At 41.0% G+C, this 26,629-nt stretch overlaps 1 protein-coding gene across 6 annotated transcripts in view; it reads left to right on the top strand.

Moving 5' to 3' along the window:
• The window catches only part of Slc14a2 (solute carrier family 14 member 2), a 402,998-nt gene that overhangs the window by 273,240 nt on the left and 103,129 nt on the right, over window positions 1-26,629 (top strand). The window contains exons 4-5 of one of the 6 annotated variants that reach the window (XM_070029240.1): window positions 18,802-18,867; window positions 25,617-25,688. The exons of 3 other annotated variants lie outside the window; for them this stretch is intronic. The gene's annotated coding sequence lies outside the window, so the exon portion shown is untranslated. The remainder of the gene's footprint in view (window positions 1-18,801; window positions 18,868-25,616; window positions 25,689-26,629) is intronic. 2 more of the 6 variants (XM_070029241.1, XM_070029239.1) reach the window with 2 other exon arrangements.

Below are 26,629 nucleotides of genomic sequence, written 5' to 3'. Positions count from 1 at the left end.
TTCAGGTTAGTTCATGAATTAATCATCTATACGATTGTAAGATCATTTTATATAATCTATCTTCCAATGCATGCACACACATACACACATGCATGCACACATGTATGTGTACCTCAGTCTGAACCCTAGAACCATGGGAGATTTTGGAGATACAAGAATGAACAAGCCCTGATCCTACCACCAAAGTTATTTAGAGTAGAGCTAACTGTGTACAGTTAGCTGTACACAGTATCAGTCCATGCTAGACAACATCTAAGGAAAGCTAATGCCCATTTTTCCATTCCCTACATGCTATTTCATCAAAAAGTAAAGACTAAACTGGGCACTGGTAGCTCATGGCTATAATCCTAGCTACTCAGGAGGCTGAGATCTGAGTATCTCAGTTCAAAGCCAGCCCCGGCAGGAAAGTCGGTGAGATTCTTATCTCCAATTAACCACCAGAAAACCAGAAGTGGCTCTGTAGCTCATGTGGTAGAGCACTTGCCTTAAGCTGAAGAGCTCAGGGACAGTGCCCAGGCCCAGAGTTCAAGCCCATGACCACAAAAAAAAAAAAAGAAAGGCAGAAAGAAAGAAAGAAAGAAAGGCAGAAAGAAAGGCAGAAAGAAAGAAAGAAAGAAAGAAAGAAAGAAAGAAAGAAAGAAAGAAAGAAAGAAAGAAAGAAAGAAAGAAAGAAAGAAAGAAAGAAAGAAAGAAAAAGAAAGAAAGAAAGACCTGGAAGTGGAGCTGTGGCTCAAGTGGTAAAACACTAGCCTTGAGCACAAAAGGTTAGAGACAGCATCAAGGACCTGCGTTAAAGCTCCTGGCCCTGAGTTAAAGCTCCTGGACTGGCACACAAAAAAGTGAAGACTAATTCATCTTCTCTGGGGAGACCTCATGACGTTTTTTATTAATTGTATTTTTATTATCGTTATATAGTGTGCAAAGAAGTTACCATTCAAAAAATCCATTTAGGAGCACCATGCATCTTGATAGATGTCACCCCCTTTCATCATCTTACCCCACTTCTAACTGTACCCCTTCCCTCAATTTTAAAAAAAATTTTTTGTAGGACATGCATTGATTTTTATTACTGCATCCCACTTCCCTCCAATAAATTGAAATGACATGTCAATTCCCAGGCCTAACTTTTTCTACTTAGGACATCACCTGCCATGCTATAAAAAAAAAAAAAAAAAAAAAAGTAGAAGAGTTTGAAATGATCAGATACCACATAGGAAAAGAAGACACGCAGAGGAGAATCTAGGCCCTATGTGAGCAAAGCTATAGGTACCTTCCAGCCCAGCCTTCAATTGAATATAACTAAGCCATATTAGAAAACAAAAGAGCCACACAGGCAAGAGCCCTGCCCAAATTCACAACCCACAGAATCCTGAGAAATAATAAATCTTTGTTTTGTCTTATTCATTAGAAAGTAATAGATAACTGAAACAAAATCTGTAGTAGAAAGATGAACTCAATCATAGTAGATAGTCTGGGAGAGAGAAAAACCTTTTTCCAAATTAGTTTACATCCCTCTGTGGTTCACTTTCTTATTGGCTGATCTAAGTATTTATCTATACAGCCCTATAAATGCAACCATGGAAATGGGGAAAACAGGAAGAAATGGAATTTATAAATCCTACAACATAGCCTGGTACTTTGTTGAGCACTAGATAGCTTTTCTTAAGAGTAAGGCTACATCTTCTATTTCTTTGAGCCCCTCCTAGTAAAGAACTCTACATATTCTGGCAGGGACATAAGAGACCATCAATAAAAACAAGTGGATTCATTTCCTAAGCTTATCACAATGTCAATTCCCAGCTTGTTCCCCCCTCTCCCTCCTGTCACATGGAAACCCAAAACTGAAGGTGAATTAAAGTCAATTTCCAGCAAGAGAAAAGGAGTTTGACTTGATGGAACAGCCCAAGGTACAGAAGCACAGGTGAAATAATCATCTCACAGATGCTTTCCAGAATACCTCTCCTATGTGGTATTTCCTCTCTGAAATTCTTTGATGGGAAGTTGTATTGTGCCAGATAATTTAAAGTAAATGGGTGCCTAGCGTGTGCTTTTCTACACTCTTCATTTTTTCTATACTCTTCCATTTTTCCCCAAACTTGGTCAAAGTAATCCCAAACGTCAGCTCATTCACCAAGATGGTCTCACTCATTGTTTACTAAAGAAGTTGCACTGATATAGAACTATTTTCTGAAAAGAAGACCACTATTTACTTGGTGCCCCTTACTTTGTTCAATGAATCTTACGAAAGAGTGACACTATACCTAAGTTAATTTGTCAGAAATAAAACATTATGATCAACTGAGCATGGCATTGTAGATCAATAATCCCAATATTTGAGAAGCTGAGACGGGAGAATTACAAATTCAAGGCCAGACTGGGTTTCAGGCTCTATCACCCCTCCCGTGAAAAATTGAAAATTTCAAAACTTCTTTATTCCCATTCCTTCCTAAAGAGTTTGTTTCTTGAATATCTGCTATGTTTTAGAGAGTGCAGTCCAAGAGATAAGAAACCCCACAGAGAGATTACATAGAAATACAAATCAAGATTCCTGTGCTGAATGGCTTTCACCAACAGTTATCGGTTTTAGTAAGTTTTGTTAACAATCCTTTGGAGAGATTATTTCCTTCCTACTTTCTCATAAAGCAAAGATGACTCTGACTGTGGCCTTTTCACTGTAGCCCATTATTATGCAGTGCAAAAATCTCATAGGGAACCAAATTACTGTTGCTACTACCTTGTCCTAATGTCTGTGTCCACTGAAATGCCATGGATTAGTGTGATTTCATGTTGAGATTTTTAATCTTACGCTACTTCATACCTAATGCCGATGGTTCTCATAACCCACCTTCTATTCTGGTTCTCCACATCTCGACTACTGGAAGTTTTGGAAACCACCTATATCTAAACCATCTGTGCCTATGTGTCACAAACAAGTCTATAAGGTGCCTCATAAGAGCTGAAGTATAAAGGAAGTTATGTGGGCTTTACTTTTTGTAAAAAAAAAAAAAAAAAAAAAATCCTGTGAGAAGCTATTTCATCTCTTCAGAAAGTCTTTAAGCTTGTACGTGGAGTCAGTGTCTGAATCACTATTAGTCTGACCTCTGAATAAATGAAGCACTGAAATAGCATTTTGGCATCAGCCTTAGTAAGATAAAGCATTCTTTCCAGCCACGGCTGAAGGACCCACAAGTATTCTGCTTCAGAGAAGTTTCTACAAAATCGGGACGATTTCAAGTTCAGATGCATTCTTTGAAAGCTGGTTGCTTCACTCAATTCACATAATGACTTTCAAGATCTGGATAAATTAACACACTTGACTGTTACATCACCTCTTGGTGAGGGAGAATTCACTGGAAATCATCCTCCTTTTGTTCAGGGGCCAAGTTCAGAGATGGCCTCTCAGATAGGCCAAACCATGCCACTGATGAGTCTGGAGCAGTGAGCTCATCCCAACCAGGAGACTGAATTTGCTCACTACCTTTTCTAAAGACTAACTCTGTCCCCGGTAGGCTTTGTTGGTTTGTTTTATTTTGCTTTGCTTTTTGGAAGCACTAGCCTTATGCTAACTAGTAAGCCATTCTAAGCTCTTGAGCCATATACTACTATTCAGGTTGTTTGGCTTTAGTTATTGAATTACTTTTGTTGTTGATTTTGTTAGTCGTGGGGGCTGAACTCTGGGCCTGGGCACTGTCCCTCAGCTTTTCAGATCTAGGCTAGCACTCTACCATTAGAGCCACAGTGCCACCTCTGGCTTTTTCTGCTTATGTGGTGCTGAGAATCGAACCCAGGACCTCATGCATGCGAAGCAAGCACTCTACCACTGAGCCACCTTTTCAGCCCCATGAGTTACTATTTCTGAGATAGGGCTTCACTTTTGCCTAGAGTACTACTAGACAACAATTCTCCTACTCGTGCCTCTCTCCTGCCTTGGATTACAAATGTGAGCCACTATACCTGACTTGCTTGCTGAAATGGAGTCTTGTTAACTTTTTGTCAGCCATAGCCTTGAATAGCAATCTCCTGATCTCTCCTCCTGAGTAGCTAGGATTATAGGTGTTTTATAAAGCCAAACATGCCAGGCCCAAGAACCCAAATGAAGAATAATATGAAAAGGAAACAAATGCCTTCGTTCAAAGTCTTGATCTATTTTAGCTTTGAGGTTTCACACTAAGTGAAGAGAGATGTGGCAAAAGTATGATTTTGCTCAGAAATTTTGCTAAAGAAGCAACAACACAGCCTTGGAGCTGGGAGAGATGCTAAGGCTTCATTTCACATGCTTGCCTTCTGAAATTTTCATTCTCTCTTTCATCATCACTGGGGAGCAATTCTTGATGAATCCCCACTGAAGTGGAAGGCTAGTTCTACAGCAGAGTTGTAAGTCTTAGGAAGAGGGAACTAGAAGGTCACAAGGACTAATACTTAAATTCAACAACCTAAATTAGTGAGTGAGGGGAAAAAGTAGCTCAGAGAAGTATGGATAGGACCTTGCCCAGAACAGTAAAACTGATTCACAGCTAGGAAGAACTAAAACTCATCTGCAGAATTCACATAGTGTGTATTATGACTTTATAAGCTTCTTCATTTTGTCTCACCACTTGAGATAAAGGCTTTATAAATTTAATTGTCTAATGAATAATTCTAACAAAGAAGTATCCTAAAACACTAGCATGTCAGGCTTCACAGGAACTTAGAAGTTCATCCAGTCCTACCCTCGCATTGGGTAGACATTCTTCCAGCTCAAGTGAAGGACAAGTTAGAGCTTTGTGGAAAAGTGGTAGTGGGACCATCATTAGCCCAATCCTCCATTTGATGAAAGACAATCCTGACTTCGGCCAGAGAGAACTGGCCAACTCATAGATCAGTTATGGGTAGAATATTCCCAGCCCTATGTGCTGTTAGCTGTAGCACAGAGAGCCTGTGAGGTCACTAATGGGAAGGAAAATACAGCCTTCAAACATTAGCCTACTGTAAAATCACTATTCACTGGAATTCTCAGGAAATTTGGTATTCTAGTTAAATGGATCAGCTTATTAATGAGAGTTGGGGCCTGGTCCATTTCTACACTTGCCCACTTTCCCATCTGCTATGATAACTGATACTTCATGGAGATGTAACTAGAAAGCTTTTTCTATATCCTGGGTTTGGGAAAAAATTTAAAATATTGTATTCTCATTTTTCTTTACTAGTCCATCAAGTCAAGTGAGCACCACTGGGCTTGGTTTTCTGATAAAGGATTCTTTAAGCACATATAACACTTGCTATTAATGATAAAACTTGGATAGATCACATACTTTTGTTGTTATTTTTGACATTTCCAATGTGTGCTGAATGTAGCCAATGGACAAAGATTTGTTGAAAAAAATACAATTTGTTTTTATCCTCCTCTGACCTGAAATGTGTGCAGTGGGAATAAGGCTGAGGAACAGCTCCATGTCCCATAGTCCATACATGCCCAGTACCTTAATGCTATTCTGGTTGAATGCTCCCAACAACACTGCACAGTACACATTTCCATCTTCATCTTTCAGACAAGGAATCTAAAGTTCAAGGAGATTAAAGAACTTGCCCAATTAAAAAAAAACTTAATAATCCAAAAGGAGAAAGAGAAAGAAAATTTTTTAAAAAAAGAACTTGCCTAAGATTATACAGTCAGAAATGGTAGGGCTGGGATTTGAACCCACTGTGCAATCAGTGGCTCTGGATGTTTGCTTTGACTTTGAAGCTCAGCAGTCCTGCAAGGAGGAGTTGTTGGTCCTTAAATTGTTTTGGCCTGGGTCTCAGTTTTCTCATTTATAAGTTAGTCAGAGGAAAGACTAGTCCCCCTTCTTATTACATAGTCCTTATCCACCAGCATGAGTGTCTTTTCTGTCAGAGGCCAACTTGGAACAACAGGCAATGGAGACGGATCTGTTTCTTGTCCTCTGATGACATTTAATTGAAGAGACAATATGGCAGTGGATGAAGGAGTCAAGAACATATGAATTTGATATTTTGTCTACATCTCTTAAGCCCATAGAATGTATGTGGGTTGTGAAAGAAAAATCCAGAGGTGCCCTTTCCTCCCACAGATAGAACCTTTAAATCGAGATGGTAAAAGCATTGAGTTTCTTTGCACTAAACCATCCACAGGGGCTTCTTGGAAGAGGTAGATTTAGTTCATTGAGTTTGAGAGGGCAGAGATTAGAAATGGAGAAGATTAGAAATGTTGTCAATCCATGGTCTGTTATTGCTGAGAAAAAACACTGAGGCAAGGGTGGATGGTCTTGAAGAAGGCAGCATGAGGTATGTGCCCATTTCCTAGGACTTCCAAAACAAAACCACAAACTGAGTGACTTAAAGCAACATAAACTGATTCTTTCACAGCTTGGGAATTACAAGTCCAAAATCAAGGGATTGGCAGGGATGGTCAGAGGGCTGTGAAAGGAAGTCTGTTCCATACTTACAACTGACCATGGCTAGCAATCTGGGCGTTCCTTAGCCTGCAGATGTCACTTTAATCTCTGCCTCTGTCTCCCTGTGTGACACCAGTCATATCGGTTAGGGTTCCACCTCTCCCCAGTATGATCTCAACTTCATTTAGTGAATTACACCTACAACAGTTCTATTTTCAAATAAGGTCATCTAAGGTATAGGAAGTTGGGACTGAAGTTCAACTCCTGACCAAATAAGAGAAGCAGAGAGACTGCAGGTGAATGGCAGCCAAAAACTGAATTACAAGAAAAGATCCAGGTTTGCTGAGTAGTAAGGCCAATGAAACTGATAACCAGACTCCAGAGGCAGATCATCCAGACTAGATGCTGAGGCTGGAACATTTACACAGACCTTCAAGGACCCTGGGTCTAGATGAGAAAGGAACTGAATCTGCTAAGCCACAACTGAGACCAAGCACAAGAGCTCCAAGAGTGGTGTTTCCTCTCCATTCTGCTTACTACCCTCACTCCTTTCCTCCTTTCTTCATGAAACACCACTAACCACCATCCTGTTTTAAGCACATAATTTCAGATCACCTGTACTAGATGCTGGAGATTCAGCAGCAACAAAACAAACAATAATAGCAATAAAAGACACTGCTTTCATGGGGCTGCATACACACTAACAGAAATGGACAATAAGCATAATACATGAGTCACCTAAGCCTGTTGAAATCTGAAACACTATGTAAAGGGAGAAACAATGAGAACAGATTAATGAGGTACATGGGATCAGGAGACTGGACTGCAAATTTTAAGGTGGTTGTTAGAATAAACCTTATGGGAAAGGGGAGCTGAGCAAAGACTTGAAGGTGCAGAATTGGGGATGAGTGGCAGAGAGGAGAGCTGGCATAAAGCCCTAAAGTGGCCAGAAACCTGGCAACAAAAGGGACAGTTTGGCTGGCAAGGAGGGAGCCAAGGGAGAAAGAAGGAGGAGATGAAGTAGTAGAGGCCAGGAGAGCAGCCTTGAAGGCAATTTAAAGACTTTTAGGTGGAAGAGGGGCTAGTAGAAGAAAAACAAAGGAGGTGGTAACAATGCTCCACAAGAAACGTACTCATTACCTTCCTGATGTAACTGGGACTTCTCTGTACAGCATCTTTACAAGAAAATAAATTTTTTTTTTAAAAAGGCTTTTGCCCTGTACACATTATATGCCATTAGTTGAATCTGATTCAGGCGAACGTCATAATCAGGCTTACATTGGATTGAGACCCGAGCTACCAGGCAGAGAATAAACTATGTCAGACATATGTGGAAGCAAGAAGCAGACAGAAAACTATGTTACCACAACTGAGATGAAACAGTGGGGAATGAGGTTGGGAAAATAAATAGAAGATGATTTTCTGAAATATAGGGAAGACATAAAAATGAAACCACAAGACACACAATTCTGGAGTTCAGCAAAGAAGGTGGGGCTAGAAGTAAAAATTCAGTGTTGTAAACATATAGATGGTGTTTGCATTAGCTATCATCTGCTGTCATATTTTACATCAAAACTTAGAAACCCAGCCAGGCATGGTGGTACATGCCTGTAATGCTACCATTCAGGAAGCTGAGATAAGAAGATCATAAATTCAAGGCCAGCCAGGGCTACTTAGCAGAAACCCTGTCTAAAAGAAATAAATAAAACTCAGAAACTAAAATAACACTCATTGGCTTCCACAATTTCTGAGGGTTGTAATGTTAGAACAGCTTAATTGAGTAGCTCTGGCTCAGGGCTCTAATGAAGTTGAAATGAAGCTGCTGTCTATGGGTATAGTGTTTTCAAGGCTGAACTAGGGTTGGAGAATTCACTTGCAAGCTCATCACCTGGTTGTTGGCAAGTCTTAGCTCCTAGCTGGCTGTTTATCTAAGGCTGGAGTTTGTGACCCTCCTCATGACAGTTTGCACCCTCCAGAGTAAATCTAAAGGAAGGGAAAAAGACAAAAGTCACAGTCTTCCTGATAACCTAATCTCCTAGGTGACATACTATCATTTCAGCCACATTCTCTTATTCACACCCAACACTCTGGTACTACATGACAGGTACAGAACCCAAATAACAGGGGATGAAGGGGCCATCTTAGATGAGTCAAGCTATTGTATTATTTGAAGCTAAGTAATGGGGAAATATCATGAAAGAACTCCACTTTGGTCCTTTCTCTTTCTTTCTTTATTTTTTTCAATTTCTCTTCCCTCCTTCCTGATAAATAATGCCAGATGACCTCCTATATATACAACAGGCCCCTATGAAGCCCGTGGGGTCAGAGAAGATTTACACCTAGTCTTTATTTGTGAGGAGCCCATGGAATTGGTAAGGCATCCAGATACACAAATAACCAACCCCAGCACCACAGTGCTACAAAAACTAGACAGAGAGTTAGGTGGATGTGGGAATTCAGGGAAATTTCACTTCCTGGAAGAACGTGTAGTTACTAATGACCAATCATGATGGAGCTACAACAGCCAGAAACAGCTGCAGGGAGAAAGTTGGGCCCGAATAAGAGGACCATTGTACTTATGGGAAAGGTGAACTCCTACCTTCCCCCACATTCTGGGCTTGGCTTTGCCTGAAAGACTATATGACAATTTCCTTACTTCTAGAAACCTTTTCAGGACCAAGTATACTCTCTTTCATCAGATCTGGAAGGCTCAACAGGCCAGGCTACCAGAGTGTATGAGTTCAAACACCCAGTATTTCTCTCTCCACACAGGTAGGAATTGCTACAGCCCAGTCTCAGAGTTGATGATCAGATCAAATCCAGACTCTGACTCTATCCCCACATCAGCCAGCCCCTCCTGGAGTCCCGCCAGGCAGCTCCATCGATCCCAGACCATGCAGGAGAGAGTCCTTTGAAATACTGCTGCCTCTTCCTAGGCCTGTTCCCCTCGCCCCCATGGTGTCATTTCCAAATCCATTACATTCCAATGGCTTTGGGATCTTTTAATTACATGTGACGAAACCTTGCTGTTGCTGGAATTAGACAGCCTGTGTTGACAATTTATAGGCCTCAGCTTTCACGCAGGCAGGGTAATAAATAACATGAAATGGGCCCTTCAGTATTAAAAACTTCAGAGCTACCCACTAAGCTATGACAGAAATGTGGGGTGGGGGTGCGGAATGAAAAGGGTAAAAAAAATTTTTTAAAAAAACAGTAATGTCTGTGTCTCATATGTTTAAAATACTGTATGTGAAACAGGGAATGTCAAAAATACGGGGTGTGGAGCAATAGGCAACTCGTAAAATTTTATCTCTGGTATGAGGATTTCCAGCCATATAATGAGGCCTTTCCTTTCGTTCCCTTCCCCCCACCCCTCTTTTTCGTAATCCTGGGCACTTCATGCTTGATGAGGTGACTGAGAGGGCAGTTAGCTGGCACACCATGCTGTGGCTTCCCCAGATTTAATAACAGGATAAGAATCTCAGGGTAAAACAGCCCTCAGCTCCCCATTCAGATTCTCCTCTAGCTCCTTGCTCAGACTTGGTCTCTTCCTCACACCCCTTCTCGCTTACCAAACCAAGTTCCTAGTCCCTTCCACTCAACTACATTTTTCCCACCCAAGTAAGTGTCCAAGGCTTCTCTTGAGCTTATACAAAACCTGCCCTAAGGTGACCACATTGTGAATGGAAAATGTCACCTGGAGGAGGCATCAGGCACCCACATGTTCATAGGCTGAACCTGTCCTGTCCCCAGGCTAGGACAAGAAAATGTTCTAAATCTTTTTTCCTATGTTCTCCCTCTTAGCACCTAGCATAGCATGGGGCACAATGAAAAACTCTATAATGCCTTGTCCTGGCCTTAAGATGTCAAGAAAAGAAACGGCATGAGAAAGAGCACTGAGAGAGAAAGGATGGAGCTAGAGTAGAAGAAGAAATGTCTTATCTCAGGACGTGGATTTAGGAAGAGCCCAGGATGCCTCAATCCCTCTGAAGTCTCCTCACAGGGAAATACTGCAAATGGACATCTAGGAATCAGAGATAATCTGTGCATCTTAATGTCAGAAGTCTTTGTTTTTTTTCCCTGTGTTCTTCCACTGCCGCAATTTAGCTCTGTGAGTGTACACATCAGCTGCCACTACCAGTGACTGATGAGCCCAGTCATGAGATTACATTGGTCCATATTACTTCTTTGCATCTTTAGGCAAATCTCCCAGGTCAAGACCATCCCTCAAAGACATCTAACCACCTCAGAAACAGGCTGGCCTAGAATCAGGTGTCTATGCTAGTCCAATTATCCAGTCTTGCATACTTAAATACATGTTATATCACTGAACTACCCAGTCAGGCCCTAATAGTTGTATTCAGATAAACTCACAGTTACAAAAACCCTTAGTGGCAGGGAATATGATGGGGGGAAGAGGTGGAACCAGTTGGAATGCAATATGAACATGTGTGGGATATAACAATAAAATCTCCCTTGTATAACTAATGTAAGCCAATAATTATTTAATTATTTTAAAATAGCCTCACTTAAGAAAATACCATAGTCCTGGAACTTTGAAGGGAAAATACATCCATAGATACCTTTATAAATTATATTTTATATATTTTATCCACATATGGATCACTAAATGACATTTATAAACATTAAAATATAAACTACTTGTTCATTGATGGCCCATTATCTTGTAGACCACTAATGCAATATGCTTGCCATTTGAAAGTACTAGACTAGAAGACATCTACACCCCTTTCCTATATTAATATTCTCTGAAAAGCAGTTCTATTCTGTGAGCATCGGACACACCTTGAACCTTTCCCTCTTCCTCTCACCTTCCTGAAGCATAATCATATGCAACTTTAATACTCCATGAATCCCTCAGTACACAAAAGATCTAACATAGCTGGCCTGCAAATGCTATCCTTAGACAACCTTGCAGGGTTGGCCTTTGGCTTGTGTCTGGGAACTTAGAATTTACCAGTATTCCCATCCTTGCTGGGAGGCTGTCTCACTGTGCCCAAAATGTTTGAGTGAGTCCTGAAAGGTTCAAGCAAATGAGTGAACTTAGAAGTGGTCCTGTGGATCCTATACACAACTTCCTTCCATGCCTATGCCAGCCTCTAGTTTTCCTAAACTGCAGCCCTTTTACAACTTAAATATATACATTACACATACACATTTAACTCTCTCTTTTGTTTTGTTAATTAACACAAAACTACTAGTAATATCTGGGCTCTCTCTCCCATTCATTAAGCTTCTCTGTAAACTCAGCATTTCTTATACAGGTTTAAATGTTATTTATATTTGTCCCTAAGGCTACCTTTTTCATAGTAATTGTCCTAAGTTTCTTTTGTAAAAAAAAATATAAAAACAAATATTTGGAAGCAATATGTGGTTATTATAGAAATAATTTAGAAAATAGAAACGAAAAGGAAAATTTTTAAATTAGGCTGGAGATATGACTTAAGTTGTGGAGCATTTGCCTAGGAAACATAAGACCCTGAGTTTAAACCTCAGTACTGGTGACAACAATGAAAATCATCCATGGTTCCTGAATCAAGAATAATGCCTTATTTTTATTCCTGTAGTCATAAATAACTTTTGTTAAAATGTTATCACAGCTCACATTATTTACCATTTTCACTTACTGCACCATAAAGATATTACCATATGATTGCTTATTTATCAGTAATATAATTTTATTTGTTTATCATCTATGTGTTTATTTATGTTTATTTCTTAGAGGTACTGGGGTTTGAACTCAGAGCCTTGCACTTGCTCAGTAAGTGTTCTCACATTAGCCATACCTCCAGCTACTTTTACATATTTTTTTCAATACTGAGGATTAAATCCAGAGATGTGTGCACTCTAGGCAAGTCCTCCTCCAATTATCTACATCCCCAGCTCAATAATGTTACTTTAATTATTACACAATATTTCATTAAATTGGATATCCCTAACTAGTGACTCTCAAGCTAAACACCACCTGTACACACCCTTTAAGTCACATGGCATTACCCAGCAATGCTTACAGATAATGTTATAATTCGTTGTCAAGGTCTAAATATTGAGAGACTTTACCTAAAAGACCATAATTGCAGATTTTCTTCATAAACTAGTAATTCCACCTTCCAGCTGCGCTGCATGGGTGGCACTGAGAGAAAGCTCCTGGAAATTTCTATCTGCTGGGTCCCAACCATTCTCTGGGACCTCCTTAAAACAAAGCTGAAGTCCACTTTCTATTTATCATATTATTGGGATAACTGTCTTTCACTGCAGTCAAAAGGGAAGCAAAATGTGTCTTGTCTTCGCATGTTTATCAAAAACTGAGCCAAAAGAGTCAAATAAGGAAGGTGTGTGGTTCAAGAAAATAGAAGGCAATGTATTTCTATAATCTGTGATCCAGAGAACTCACAATGAGCCAAAGGGGTATTTTATTTATTTAGGTATACATTACAATATCTAATGCTTTCAGATAATGACAACCTTACCTCACACTAATTTTTGATACCATTTCATCTTTGCAAAGGTAAGTTTTCATTAGTTGCTATGTTAAAAACACAAGTACATGAGGGAAATAAGCCATAGAACTAGAAGTGAGGGTAGGCATGTCCAATAGGATTCTACATTAATTGAACAATGTCCAACAGTTGCACATATCTCATTAGTAAATAATTATGTTTATTTATGACAAAATATATTTTTTTCTTTTAAATTATGTGTAATATTTTTTCCAAACAGCTCCTAAGCTGTTAGGATATAAATAGTCATTAACTTGGAATTACATACTTAATAAAGCTAATATGAAGTATTTATTTTGGCCTTAAAGTACTATAAAACTATTATTGGGACAAGTGGAGAATTATCAGCGAACCTTTGAAGAACTCTAAAGAGGATGTGTTGACTGATGGCACTTGTAGTTAGTCTCTATTCATTCACATGGTCATCATGCCAAGAGGGATTGTGTTGCCTGTATCTGACATATGTACAGCTGGTTCCTGAGACACAATCCTCTACTTTGACTTCAGAATCTGTCCTTTGAAAAGTGAGTTTGTATATTTTTCTGGACTAGTGATCACAATACGCAGTATGCAATTTTCTTGCTCTGATTGCAGTAGCAGCTACCCATAGCCCAGTGATCATGAGGAGAAACCACCAGCACACAGTAGCGTGTTGTGTTGCTAAGCCAGGATGTTTGGAAGGGTACCATACAGTTAACTTAAAACGGGTTCATTGGGACCCATTGAAAGTTGAAGAATATGATAGCCTGCCTGGCTCCTATGTCTAGGACATTTACATTGTTTTGTTTTGTTTTTTACTGTTTGATAGAGGAGCATCTTCAAAGCTAATATTCTCCACATTCTTTGTTCTTGTTGTTTATAATGCACTATGTGGTTTTTTTTGTTTGTTTCATTTGTATGTTCTTCTCCCTATAGTATATACATCCCCTGTTGTCACTGTATTTGATTTTGGTACCCTGCATCTTGTATATACATTTATCTAGTTTGAGGAGGGGAAGGGGAATAACAAAATGCTGAAACAAGGACACAGGATGACCCATTGAAACAATGAAACTCACAAGACACTATGTTGGAAATGAACTTTACAACCTGGGGGAGGGGGGAATAGGGGAGGTGTGGAGGGAAGAAAAACAAAGGAGGGAGTAATAATGCTTGACAAGAAATATACTCATTACCTTATTCATGTAACTGTAACCACTCTGTACAGAATTTTTACAATAAAATGAAATCTTTTTTAAAAAGATGAAGTCCTCTGTTAAGCTCCTAGAAGAATTGCTCTAAGTCCAAGATTATACAAATTTTTAAGGCTCTCAACCTGATCTCCAGATGGTTTCAGCCACAATTGAGAATTCTGAAGATACAGCAGACTGCTGGACAGGAGTGATGCTGGACATGATGTGGAAACTGAGCTGAAATTAATTGAGTAGAAGCAAATCAGATTGGCACTTTAAAAGCGCTCGGCTCTGTTTGTACTTTGCTTTGTCTGAGGTGGCCTTCCCTCCTAACCCAGGCCCTGGAAGCAGCAGACAATATCACCACAAGTGAGATCTCACTATAGAAAGCAAAATTATGGGCAATTCTTGTTTTTAATTGTGAAAATACCATAGAGAGGGGTTACAATTACATGGGCAAGGTAATGAGTACATTTCTTATCAAGCCTTGTTGCTTCCTCCTTTGTTTCCCCTTCTCATCCCTTCCCATCTCCCTCAAACCCCCCAACCACCCCATGCCAAAGTTGTAAAGTTCATTTTTGGCATAATATCTTGTACATTTCATTGTTGCAATGGGTCCACCTGTATCCCTATTTAAACAATTTGTTTAAGCCAGACCCAAAGAAACATAGGTCCCATGGTTTCCCTTATTTGCAATAACTAGTATATGTCTGAGACAAGCAGAAAAGGCCAGATAAATTGATGTTAAGCGAAATGAACCCCAAGATAAGGACTCAAATTTTTTTTCTTTCTTGAGATTGTTTCTAACATATTTATAAGATATTTCTTTGTTGCTTTGTATGTCCCTCCCCCATGGTATAACCCATGTTTTCACTGTATTTGATGTTGGTATAATCGTGGGCAATTCTTTCCCAAAAACTTACCTGAGCCCTGAAAGGTCAGAGTTTAGCATCAAGGAACTGATTTTGAAGCTAGACTGACTTCAAATGCACCAGTGACTAATTGCTAATCTTGCTCACATGACTTCAACTTCTTTACCTCAGTATCTCATATTTAAAATGGGAATAATAATAAAAAAAAACTACAGAACAAGGTTGTATACACACTGGGACATGATAAATTATACAGGTCTCTACACATTCACATACAGTGAGACCAAAGGAGGATATTCTTAGGAGAGGAGCACAAAGGCATGAAACATATGTGCATCTGATCATTTAAATTAACATTTATCAAAAAGAACTCCTGGAAATGGAAACAAGAGGATTTTTTCTTTCTTGCTGTCTTTGTTTTCTTTTCCTTTTGTATTGTTTGTTCATTTATCTGTCTTTGGGAGGATAAATGGGAGAGGCACAGAAATGGTGGGTCAAAGGGTGAATAAATGCAGCAGTGGTATCCAGTCTTCTTGACCCCATATTTATTCACCTTTAAAACAAAGATGATGGCTGGGGCTGGTGGCTCATGCCTGTAATCCCAGCTATGCAAGAGGCTGAGAGCTGAGGATCATGGTTCAAAGCCAGCCTGGGCAAGAAAGTCCATAAGACTCTTCAAATAAGCACCAAATAAGCCAGAAGTAGAGCTGTGGCTCAAGTGTGAGAATGCTGGTGTTGAGCAAAATAGCTCAGGGACAGCTCCCAGACTCTTAGTTCAAGCTTCAGAACCAACAAAAATAAACAAATTTTTAAAAAAAATTAAGCCAGGCACTGGTGACTCACGCCTATAATCCTAGCTACTCAGGAGGCTTAGATCTGATTCAAAGCCAGCCTGGGCAGGAAAGTCTGTGAGGCTCTTATCTCCAATTAACCACCAGAAAACCAGAAATGGTTCTGTGGCTCAGTGGTAGAAAACTAGCATTGAGCAAAGAGCTCAGTGACAGCTCCCAGACCCCAAGTTCAAGCCCTATGACCGACAAAAATATTAATGAATTAATTAATAAAAGAATGGTAATGCGATGCTATCTATGAGATGCTTAGATGAGATAATCTTCATGAACATGAGTAGTAAGATAAATATATAAATGCATGGGGTGTTTAACCGTAACTCCTCTGTACAGCATCTTTATAAGAAAATAAAATTTAAAAAATAAAATAAAATAAATGTAAGGGATTTTAATTGAGAAGTTGAAATGCACTGTGCATTGACCTGACCCAGAAAGACCCTGAAAGGACAGATCAGAGGAAGGATTGGAGAACAAGAAACCAGATCTCTGGCCTCTCATGCAGTCTTTCAACAATTTGATGGTGACCTAGAGGAAGTCAGGACACAGGGCACTGGATCGAGGGGGCAGGCCTAGATAGTAGGTGCGGATGTCTCCAGCAAGTCCTGAGAAGGCCCTATGCATCCAGTTAAAGATGAAAAGGGACCCCAGAAAGAACTAAGACAGCACTCCTGATCAACTCCAGAAGACTACCAAAGGTTGACCCTTTCCCATCTTCCTTCCTTCCTTCCACTTGCTTCATTCCAGGATTTGGGATGTGTGCCACAGACTGAGTGGAAACAAAATGGTTCAAAGGTTCAAAATGTGACCATAAGGCGCCACTCTCTAAAGTGAAGTAAAGTAGGCACTAGGCTTTTGGTCCATCATTGGTCCATCTTCAATGGACACTTGGAGCCAGTAAACTCTGGTAGCCCAAACAAAAAAAAAGATTTAAAAAGCCATGATGTGCTGGGATCACAATTTATTCAAACTACTGTTATACAGATGTGCTACAAGCATGTCAAGGCCAAAACTAGCCAAGAAATGGGAAGCCTTTGGGAGAAAGGAGCAACTGCCTTCCAAAATACCAAACATTATCTCCATGTAGCCTAGGCTCTGCCTCTTTTCCTTAGACAGGAGACAGCTCGTTCCCAAGACACTTGTGAGCAAGGAGAGGGAGAGAGAGGGAAGTAGGGGGAAAGAAATCCATTCCATCTTGCTGCTTTCCATCTATATATCTCAATGGAGCATGGGCAAATTGTTTTGCCTAATGAATGTTGCCACCTAATGTAGAGGCAAAACTACCAGTGGGAAGATGAGCCTCGTTACTACAGGAGACCACTTTTCCTGTCCTGAAGTTTGGACTGAGTCAAGGGAGGGAGGAGCAGCTATGTCCTTCCCTAAGAGTAATAAGCCCTTGAACCTGCAGTGACTTCCATATTTCAAGCTCTTTTGCAGCCATTTTTATAGTTGGCTCATCCAATGAAGTGGGTGGGTCTGATGTTACTTTCTCTATGTTTCAGAGGATAAAACTAAGGACCAAAGGAGTAAGATTGGACAAAGTCACAAAGGACTAAATGGATATATATATATATATCCTGGCTTCTCAATGTTTTCCATATACGTGTGTGTGTGTGTGTGTGTGTGTGTGTGTGTATACACACATATATATAGTTTTTAACAATACAGAAGGCCCTGAGGCCTTGAAGGATACCAACAACACACTCAACTGTGGAACAATGGGAATGGATAATTGAAATTGAGTCAAAGGAAATCCTATATCACAGAGAGGAGGAGAATGAATAGGCTTCATTACCAAAGAGAAATTCAAAGGAACCTATTACAATTTGAACATTAATTAAGGAAACAGAGATGGAGTCTGTAGCTGAGCAATCAAGGTTCCTACCTTTCCTGTATACATCTCCTAGGCCTCAATCACACAGAACCACCACAGCTACTCCCTGAGTGCACCAAGTGCCCTCTGCCTCCATGACCCCTGTTTCATCTTCTTCCTAAACCTCAGGTAAAAAAAAATAAAAACATAATTTTTGAAATCCTACATTGTTTTTAAAATCTCATGTTGAGCTGGGCGCTAGTGGATCACTCATAATTCTAGCTACTCAGGAGGCTGAGATCCGAGAATCATGGTTCAAAGCCAGCCCAGGCAGAAAAGTCCCCAAAAGTCTCTTATCTCCAATTAACCACTCAAAAACCGAGAGTGGCACTATGGCTCAAGTGGTAGAGCACTAACCTTGAGCAAAAAGAGGCTCAGGGACAGCACTCAGGCCCTGAGTTCAAGGCCCAAAACCCAACAAACAAAACAATCTCATGTTGTTAATTATTCTCTCCCTTAAATTCATTCATAAATGTTCATATTCCTCCCCATGTAAGGCCAGCCTTCCTCTCTTTGAAGGTAGGAATTGTAACAGATATATCACTACATGCCCAACATCTGCCAGTGTGCCTGGCACCTCATTGGCGTGGACACAAAATAGGCAATGATGTAGAAGATTCTAATTCCATACTCCAGAGCTCATGGACATACTTAGCAAAGCAGAAAAAGTATAGGTGAACTATTAAATTCTGATAGCTTCACTGATATAGGATTCTAAGGAGGACACAAATCAGAGCTGTTCATGGAAGGTCTAAAGAGGCTCAGAGAAAGAGAAGATCTTACACAGTGTTCCAAGTCTCTATTGAAGGCCTCCTCCTGACTTGCTTCTTGTGGTAGCTTCAGGATGAACATGAGGCACAGTCCCCCCAGTTACCAGGCTGAGAGGTACCAAGTCAGCACTTGAGAAGGAAAACAGAAAGTATTATTAATGGCTAAAGAACTGTCCATTCAGATGTTGAAATTTTAGCAAAAGGAGGGTAATCAGGAAGACTTCATGGGGTAGGAGACATGAGCTGGACTTTGGGTTATATTCACATGCCAAAAGGCTACATGCTTAAACTAATGAGCAAGCATGAGCAGGTGCAAAAATGAAAATGACTTAGAACATGTCCATCTTTTACTCTAGGACAAATTGCACCAGACACAGACAAGAGATGAATAAATGACACCTTCCCTTGCACCCAAGATACTGGTATGGTATTTTTTTCTTAATATAGAGATATTGAAACAAAAAAAAAAAAAGAAAAGAACTCCAGATGGATTTGCAGCACAGTGGGGAAAGGAGCGGTGTGCTGGCAGATGGCTATTTCAGCTGCATATGAGTAAAAATAATTTCAACTCCCCAATACCCAGGACTGCTCTGAACTTGTGAAAACCTCTCAAGGAAAAGCTGCAGTGTGATGCTCAAAGCACAGAGCTGTAGCAGATGGGGGCTGAGGATTTGGAGTCACCAACAAGAAAATATCTACTGCTGTTGGGGCAACAGAGCCTGGCTATTTGGGGAGTGGCTCCCTTCAGACCAGGTTCTGTCAGGGCTAGCCTTTGGTTTAGCCCAAGCTGAGGGAAGAACTCCTGACATTACTTTCTGTACCCTGGGGGAGAAGGGGAAGTGCGATGAATCACTTACGTGAGGACCAGCAAGTATGGGAGCTGCAAGATGAACACATGGGGGAGGAGAAAATAAGCAGAAGGGAAGAGGACAAGGAGCTACTCATGGGAGGGGCAGTTGATCCAGAAGAAAGCAGAGCAATGGCTTTGAAAGTTGTCACTTCTGGGTGTTTGATAACTGTGGATGTTGTCAGACTAGCTTCACAGTGGCAAGCTGGTTTTGTCTGTAGTGAATGTCATTTACACTGTAGCTCAGAGCTAAGAGGAGCCGTACATAGAAACCCACTTTGTCATCTGACTTCCATATTCTGGAATATTGATCTTTGCCAAACTTAGCTGTAGGAGTCACAAGAGTGAACCAACCACAGAAGTAGAGAGGTCAGCCAGCCGGTGGCCCTGAACAACATGAAAAAAAAAATCAGCCTTTTTTCTAGAGACCCAGTGTCAAGGAACAGACATGGTAGGTCGCAACCAGATGAAGCTATGGCTATTCCCTGAAGAACTGAAACTCCAGAGGAATCATTTAGAACAAGAGGGATTTATTGGACCTATAGGTCCTCTAAGCTCTCATCAGGAAGGGTAGAAAGGGAGGCTGTTGGAATTTGTCATGGCCCAGATTCCTGTCCTCCTGCATCTTTGTGGCTTTTCCTTCCATTTCCTACCACCCTCTTCCCCATGGTCCTCAAACTGGAAATACTCATTCTTGTCAGAAATATACAACTGAATCATACTGGATGTCACAGCGGCTGCCCTGGACAGGGTATCTGTTTGCAAGTTGCTGATATTCTAGTAGAGGAACAAAGACAAATATCAATAAGCATGAAGTCAGGTAGTGCCAGGTTCTGTGGGAAACACAAAATGGACCCAGAGGATGAGAGTGCTGGGGTGGGTATTAGCTGCATTGCACAAGATGGGATGGAATGTCAACTTTAATGAACAGTGACCTGGAAGGGGGAAGACACAAAGCTATTTGAACACCCAGAGCAGGTAGTAGCAGGTGCAAATGCTACGTCAGTCACTCACCCAGTGTGAAGAACAGCAAGGGGAATGGGATCTGGGGAACTCAGGCTAGATGAGCAAAAGAGAGAAAAGCAGAGGAAGTTCACAGCACACGGCCCTAGCAAGGACTTCACATGTTGGAGGGAGATGATGGGAATTTTCACTAAGAATCTGTCATTTTAAAAGGACCACTGGCTGCAGTGCTGGGGTGGGGAGACAGAAGGAAGAAGAAGCATGCTTAGGCTATGGTAGCAATTGAGGTAAGAGATGATGGTGTCATGGCTAGGATGGAGTAGACGATGATCACCCAAACTACATACAGTTCAAAAGGAACTTACATATGTGGAGCAAAAGCAAAGAAACAAACTACCCTGCTCAAACAGCCCTCCTCTGCACTAAGCAAAGTCTCTTTCATTATGATAACAGCATCTGTTAATTAGACACTTAATGTCTGCTCTCCTAAATGAATTCACAATGTCCAAATCCCACCAGCATCCCCATACCTTTGAAAAAGAGAGCATATTCAGACAAATGACTTTCAGGCCCTCTATTGTATTGTGGTCCAAAAATAAGAACTAAACGTTTAATTCCCCCACTTTTGTCCATTCTCTAGACCTCCAAGGCCCTATCTCCTTAGTCTTTCTGCTCAATGGAGTCTAGTAAGTTCGAGTGGGTGCAGTGGTCCACTGATGTCAATGATAACCAAGCAAGATTCATAATCTGGAATTGACCCATAGCTGGGATTTGAAAAATCCAAGATCTGCCTGAAAATGTAGGCAAAATGTATATGAATGAGTAAACTATGAGGTTAGCCTTCAGTAGACTCTCAATGGCACTTTACTAAGAAAGAAAAGGGGCAGAAAGCTAAGAATCACAGGTTGTAATGACCTAGTCCACCCAGGTACCAAATGTCTCAACAAGAACTTTTCAGACCTGTTAGAAATGTAGATGTCAGTGTACCCCAAAAGAAGAAGGGAGCTGCACAAGCTGCAGATAAAATGCAACATGTCCGGTTCTAGAACATAACTTTCTTTCCCTCCTAAAGTCATTCGTGAATGTCACCTAGAGTATGCTCAATAAGTATTTGTGGAATGAAAAAGTCTACACATGCATTCCCATCCAAGAAGTCACAGAAAAGCATGGGTCTATGTGCCACAAGATTATTCAAAAGGAACACATGTATGTGGTGTAAAAATAAAGAAACAAAAAAAGCCAAAGGCTGTTTGCTACCCTTGGATAAATCACACTTGATTTGAAGGTCAAGAGCATTACAATGCCCCACTTCACAGAGGTGTGTGAAGGCTGAAGCTTGTGGTAGTGTAGAAGAATGTGTAGGGTATAATTATGCACCCCTTCAGCATTCCTGTTGCCTTCTATGCCATGTAAAACAATGTGTCACAGTCCCATACAGTCAAAGCAGTAATTTACAAGAGTCAGCAACTCTGCAGGGCAGGTAGGCCATATTTCAAAACGGAAAAGGAGTTGGGGGACGAAGGGGGGAGAAGCCAGCCGATCAATTTACAAAGATCCTGCTTCTCTGCCACTCTGCTGACCTTTCGGGCAAGACCTAATGCCAATTAGCTCAGTTATAAAGTCCATAATTCTTGTGGGGAAGACCGTGTGTAGCACATGATCATTTTACAACGTTTGCCCTAATTTGCAGCCCCCAAACATGGACTCCTGGGGCTGCGGGGTGGGGGTGGGGGGAGTTTGTTGGCAAGCAGCGGGAGCAGCTGGAAGGGATCACAGAGCACAATTACCGTCTGCGCATGGCCACATCTGGAAAACAGCTCCGAGCTGGCCTTAAAACAGCATTAATGAAGAATGGAACTTTGTGCTGGGAAGATGGGGTGGGGGAAGGTGGGGGGGGGGGAGGTGCCCTCCTGTCCAACATGGTGGGAATGAAAATACAACAAAGAGAACAGCAGGCAGGCATAAAAACCAAATCCAGGGAGAAGAGGGTGTTGACAAGAGAGAGAGGCAGCAGAGATGCTGTTACTTTAGCGACATATCCAAATCAAGGCATTTTTGCCATCTTGAAACTCCAGCAGCTGGCCCTTTGCACATCGACCAAGCCAGCATGTGTCTATAATGTGACATAATACGGGCTATCTGGTAGATTCCCAAGTAAAAGAAAATACATGAACAGTTCCTAAATTTGATCACCGAACCTCCACTTTTTTGGTCGGAAAGTCCCTTCCCCAAAGATGGATTTGAAAATCCAAACAGACATTTAGGACACCAGACACGTAGTAATAGTTTCCCAAGAAAATATTCATTGAGTGGACCCATACTGAAGGAAGCTGAAAGAGTAAATCGATTTGTGACTGACCAAATTAATTAGCAAGTTCAGATCTCTGATTTCTCAGCTGCAAGGTTTGTACTAGGCCAGTGATTCTCAACTGTTAATAGTGGACAGAAAAAGTGGAATGTCAGTCTAAGGGGAAGAAACTGGTCCCATGGGAAAGGAAGAAGGTCACACTTATTTTCAAAAAGAACATTCAATAGTATAATACAGCTTTATATTTGGAAAAACTAAGTATTCATCTTAGGATATATATATATATGCTCCCCCAAAGAATAAAGAACTAAACAGAAGCTTCCTGACTAGTAAGGATTCATAAACTGACTAAATTGAAAATGGTCACTTCCCATCCCATCCATATTCTGGATATTCTTTATTTCAAGAGGAAGGAAAGGATATTTATTCTATCATTGGTCAAAAGAAAAGGACTGAAATTAGATAGATAGACTAGAGACTCTGCAGCTCCAGTCTCTTCCATTTGGCTTCAGCTAATTCATCTATTTCACTTCATCATGACAAACCAGGAGTTTGGGTCCCTGAGGTCTAAGTGCCCTTAAAGGAACAACCAGAACAAATTACGAAGAAAAGAAGGATTTGGTGGTATACATCAGTTTTGCCCTCTTACTCTTGGTTGACCAATATCACATCCTTGGAACATCACATAGGAACAGAAGGGTGTCAAGGCCCACTGTCTTAGCCCATTCAGATTATTACAACAGATTACCATGGGCTGAGTAGCTGATAAACAAAAGAACTTTATTTCCTAGTATTTAGGAAGTTGGAAGTCTAAACTCAGAGTGCCAGCATAATCTATTTTCGGGGAGGGCCCTCTTCTGGGTTACAACTCAGGAGCTATCTGGATCCCTTATAGAATGGCACTAATAGCATTCATGGGAGTTCTTCCCTATAACTTAATCACTTCAGAGTCCCTACCTCCTACTGCTATATCACTTTCAGGAGTTGAAAGTTCAAACACACCATCCACTTTATCATATGTTTCAGTGTTTCCCTGAAAATCCTGGAGAAGAGACCAAAGAAATTCACCCCCACCACTAAGGCAGAAATTCCCTCCTTCAGATCAGACAGACCATGCTTCAGGCTCTGCTGAGATACCCCCCACCCAGTAGACTGCAGAAAGTAAGGCCTTCATACTGACTGGGGTTAAGTTTTATCTCAGCCTCCTACAATCTAAGTGACTCTGAACAACTTACTTCATTTTTTCTATGTCTTCATTTCCTTTTATGTTAAGTGATAATAATGCTACCTAAATCACAAAACTGTGGAAAGATGAGATTGTGTAAGTTAATACAATTTCTCAGCTTCTTAGAAGTACATATTTTTATATGTGTGTGTGTGTGTGTGTGTGTGTGTGTGTGTGTGTGTGTGTGTGTGTGCAGGACAATGTCTATTTATGACCTTGTATGCAATCTGTGGATAGCCAGGTTCAAGGATGGGTTGGGTGTGTAGTCTAAAAGTGATGTGGGCAATTGTTTGGTACAGAGCACCCACAGAGAACCATGTTTGGATTTAACCTACTCCTGAGAGTAGGCCCCTCCTATCCGGCTATTGCCAATATTAAATGTAAAGGATTTATGCATACAAGACATCTTTGAGACACTCTTACCCAAACCAAGCATTCCCAGGTGTTACAAATAAACTCAAAATGACATCTTAAAAGTTGAAGGTACCTGAGTTTCAGGCTACAACTGTTTATAGCACACATATATAAGTGTTCATGAAGGAATTGGCTATGGAACAATTGGCTATGATCTTTGCTTGGCATCTAGTCTTCAACCATTGGGAAACTTTTACATTCTTAGTTGGTACTTTTTAATCTGTTTTAAATTGACACCAAAATCATGCATATTTATGGGGCATTGTATGATTTTTCAATACTTACATCCCCATGTGTAATAATCAGATGAAAGTAATTGACACATCCATCATCTCAGACATTTATCCTTTCTTTGTGTTGGGAACATTCAAAATTCTCTCTGTTTTGAAATACGCAATTAATTGTGCTCAACCAGAGCTACCAATTATGCTATGGAACATTAGAAGTCATTCCTCCAGTAGACCTCATAAAGATACAGAGTAGAACCAGGGTTCCATTCTCAACCTACACTATCCACTAGATACTGGACTGCAGCTATTTCATACTCTCCATACCTCCTCCACCCTCACCCTCTGCCCTATTGAGAAATTGTGAAACTATGATCAGTTCCCTCTAGTCCCTGGATGTTCTCTCTTTAAAAGTTTGCCTGACACGATTAGGCCAGGCTGCCAAGCCTTATTCAAGAGTTGTATTTATGTCCCTGGGAGCCCTGGCACACTGCAAGCTCAGGTTCTATAGCTATGTGCTATTGAAGTTTCCAAGGCAAAGCATGTAACAGCTGAATCTGATTCACATTCTACTCTTACCTCCCAAAAATAGCCCCAAAGTCTACCTCCTTCAGGATCCCCATTCCCAAGTAGTCTGCAGTTGGATTACTGGTGAGACGTAAGACATGCCAGAGGTATTGGGGGCCTGGGATCAGTGGATAGGCTTCTTCTCCTGGTGAGACCTCCTCTGGAACTTGAGCTGTTCTGTCCATCTTTGTGCTTGCAAGGGGCATAGCAATAGCTTCTTGTCCACTTAATTAATCCCACTTAGGGACTAGTCACCGTCCAAAGGCAGGTTAGGCACCCTCCCTAGACGGGCATGTGAACAGACCCACAAAGGTATCTCCTTCTAACCCCTGGTAAGTTAGCCAGTGCCTAAGGATCTTGTTATTTCCATGAGTGATTCAGTTATCCCTGGCCCCACCCAGGGTGGGCACTCATAGGCACCCAGAACTACTGCAGGCATAAATACTTCAAGCATTATCAAGGGCATGCCATGGCCTGCGAGGATGACCCGCCAAGTCATTCCCCTTCCTGGCCCCTAATCTTCTTGTCTACCTCATCTCCCTTCTAGCCATTCTGTCATGTCACTGTACTCCAGCTTTCTTAACTCTTTATTCAGCATCTTTCTCTTTTTCCTTCATCAGTTCAAGTCCTACCTGTGTCCCAAGATTGAGGTCAAAAGCTACTTTCTCCATCAACTTCCAGGGATTGCGACTGTAAGTGAGATCACTCCCCTCTGGTGGCATTTATGATATTCATGTCACCAGGCTAAACTTGTCTTATCTGCTCAATCTGAAAATACAATGTATCCCATCCACCCCATCTGAAGTATAAAAGCTTCGGTCACAGGTGCCAGGCCACGAAGGTAGAAATGAAAAAGGAAGGGCCCTGGTGACAAGATCCTCAAAGGAAGCCATGGTGGGATCTAAGTGTATCCTAGGAGTATAAGTACAGTGATTCAGCGCCTAGTAAATGTAGAGCAGGGGAGAAGCCATCTCCACAGAAACGAATGTACAGGTGTTGCACATGTTATGAAGGGATTAGTAATAAGTTTATCTTCCTTGGGATGGGAGAGAAGTATAAACATGGGTGCTGAAGCCAGGTGCTGATTGCCTGTTATTCCTATACCAGCAAGAGCATGAAAAGGTCTAATTCCCTCATGTGCCCATTTGACCAGAGACACCAGTAGCAAGGTGTTCCTTGACCACTAAGGATTCTATCCTCCCCACACATCAACAAGTACTTTGAGTTCCTTTTGTGCCCATAATTACGCTAGGTTGGAATTACAGTCCAAGTACAATCAGTTCCATCAGGTGATTCAGAACAAAAGAAAACATAAAACACTTGGATATAGGAAGCTCATTTCTTCACTAACTCACTCACTCACATGTTCATTGTCTACCCTAGCCTACATTTGTCTGGCAACTACAATGTAGTGATTATACATATTTGGAGAACACCCAAGGGTTGATAAATGTTTGCATATATTATTCAGTTAAACCTCGGCAGTCTAGCCAAGTTGTATCATCACTTTCTTAGAAATAAGAAAGCTTAGCCTCATGCTAAATGGACTTTGCCCAAGCCAAAAGGCCATTTCTATACTAACAGATGTGGAACCCCTCCCCTCCCTCCTGCTGCCCCTAAAAGTCCTCTCTCC

Source organism: Dipodomys merriami, unplaced genomic scaffold (genome assembly GCF_024711535.1).
Source record: "Dipodomys merriami isolate MVZ:Mamm:240054 unplaced genomic scaffold, mDipMer1.0.p SCAF_2, whole genome shotgun sequence".
NCBI classification, from domain to species: Eukaryota; Metazoa; Chordata; class Mammalia; order Rodentia; family Heteromyidae; genus Dipodomys; species Dipodomys merriami.
Note: the sequence above shows the minus strand (reverse complement) of the source record. Positions and strands in the feature narration are given on the sequence as shown.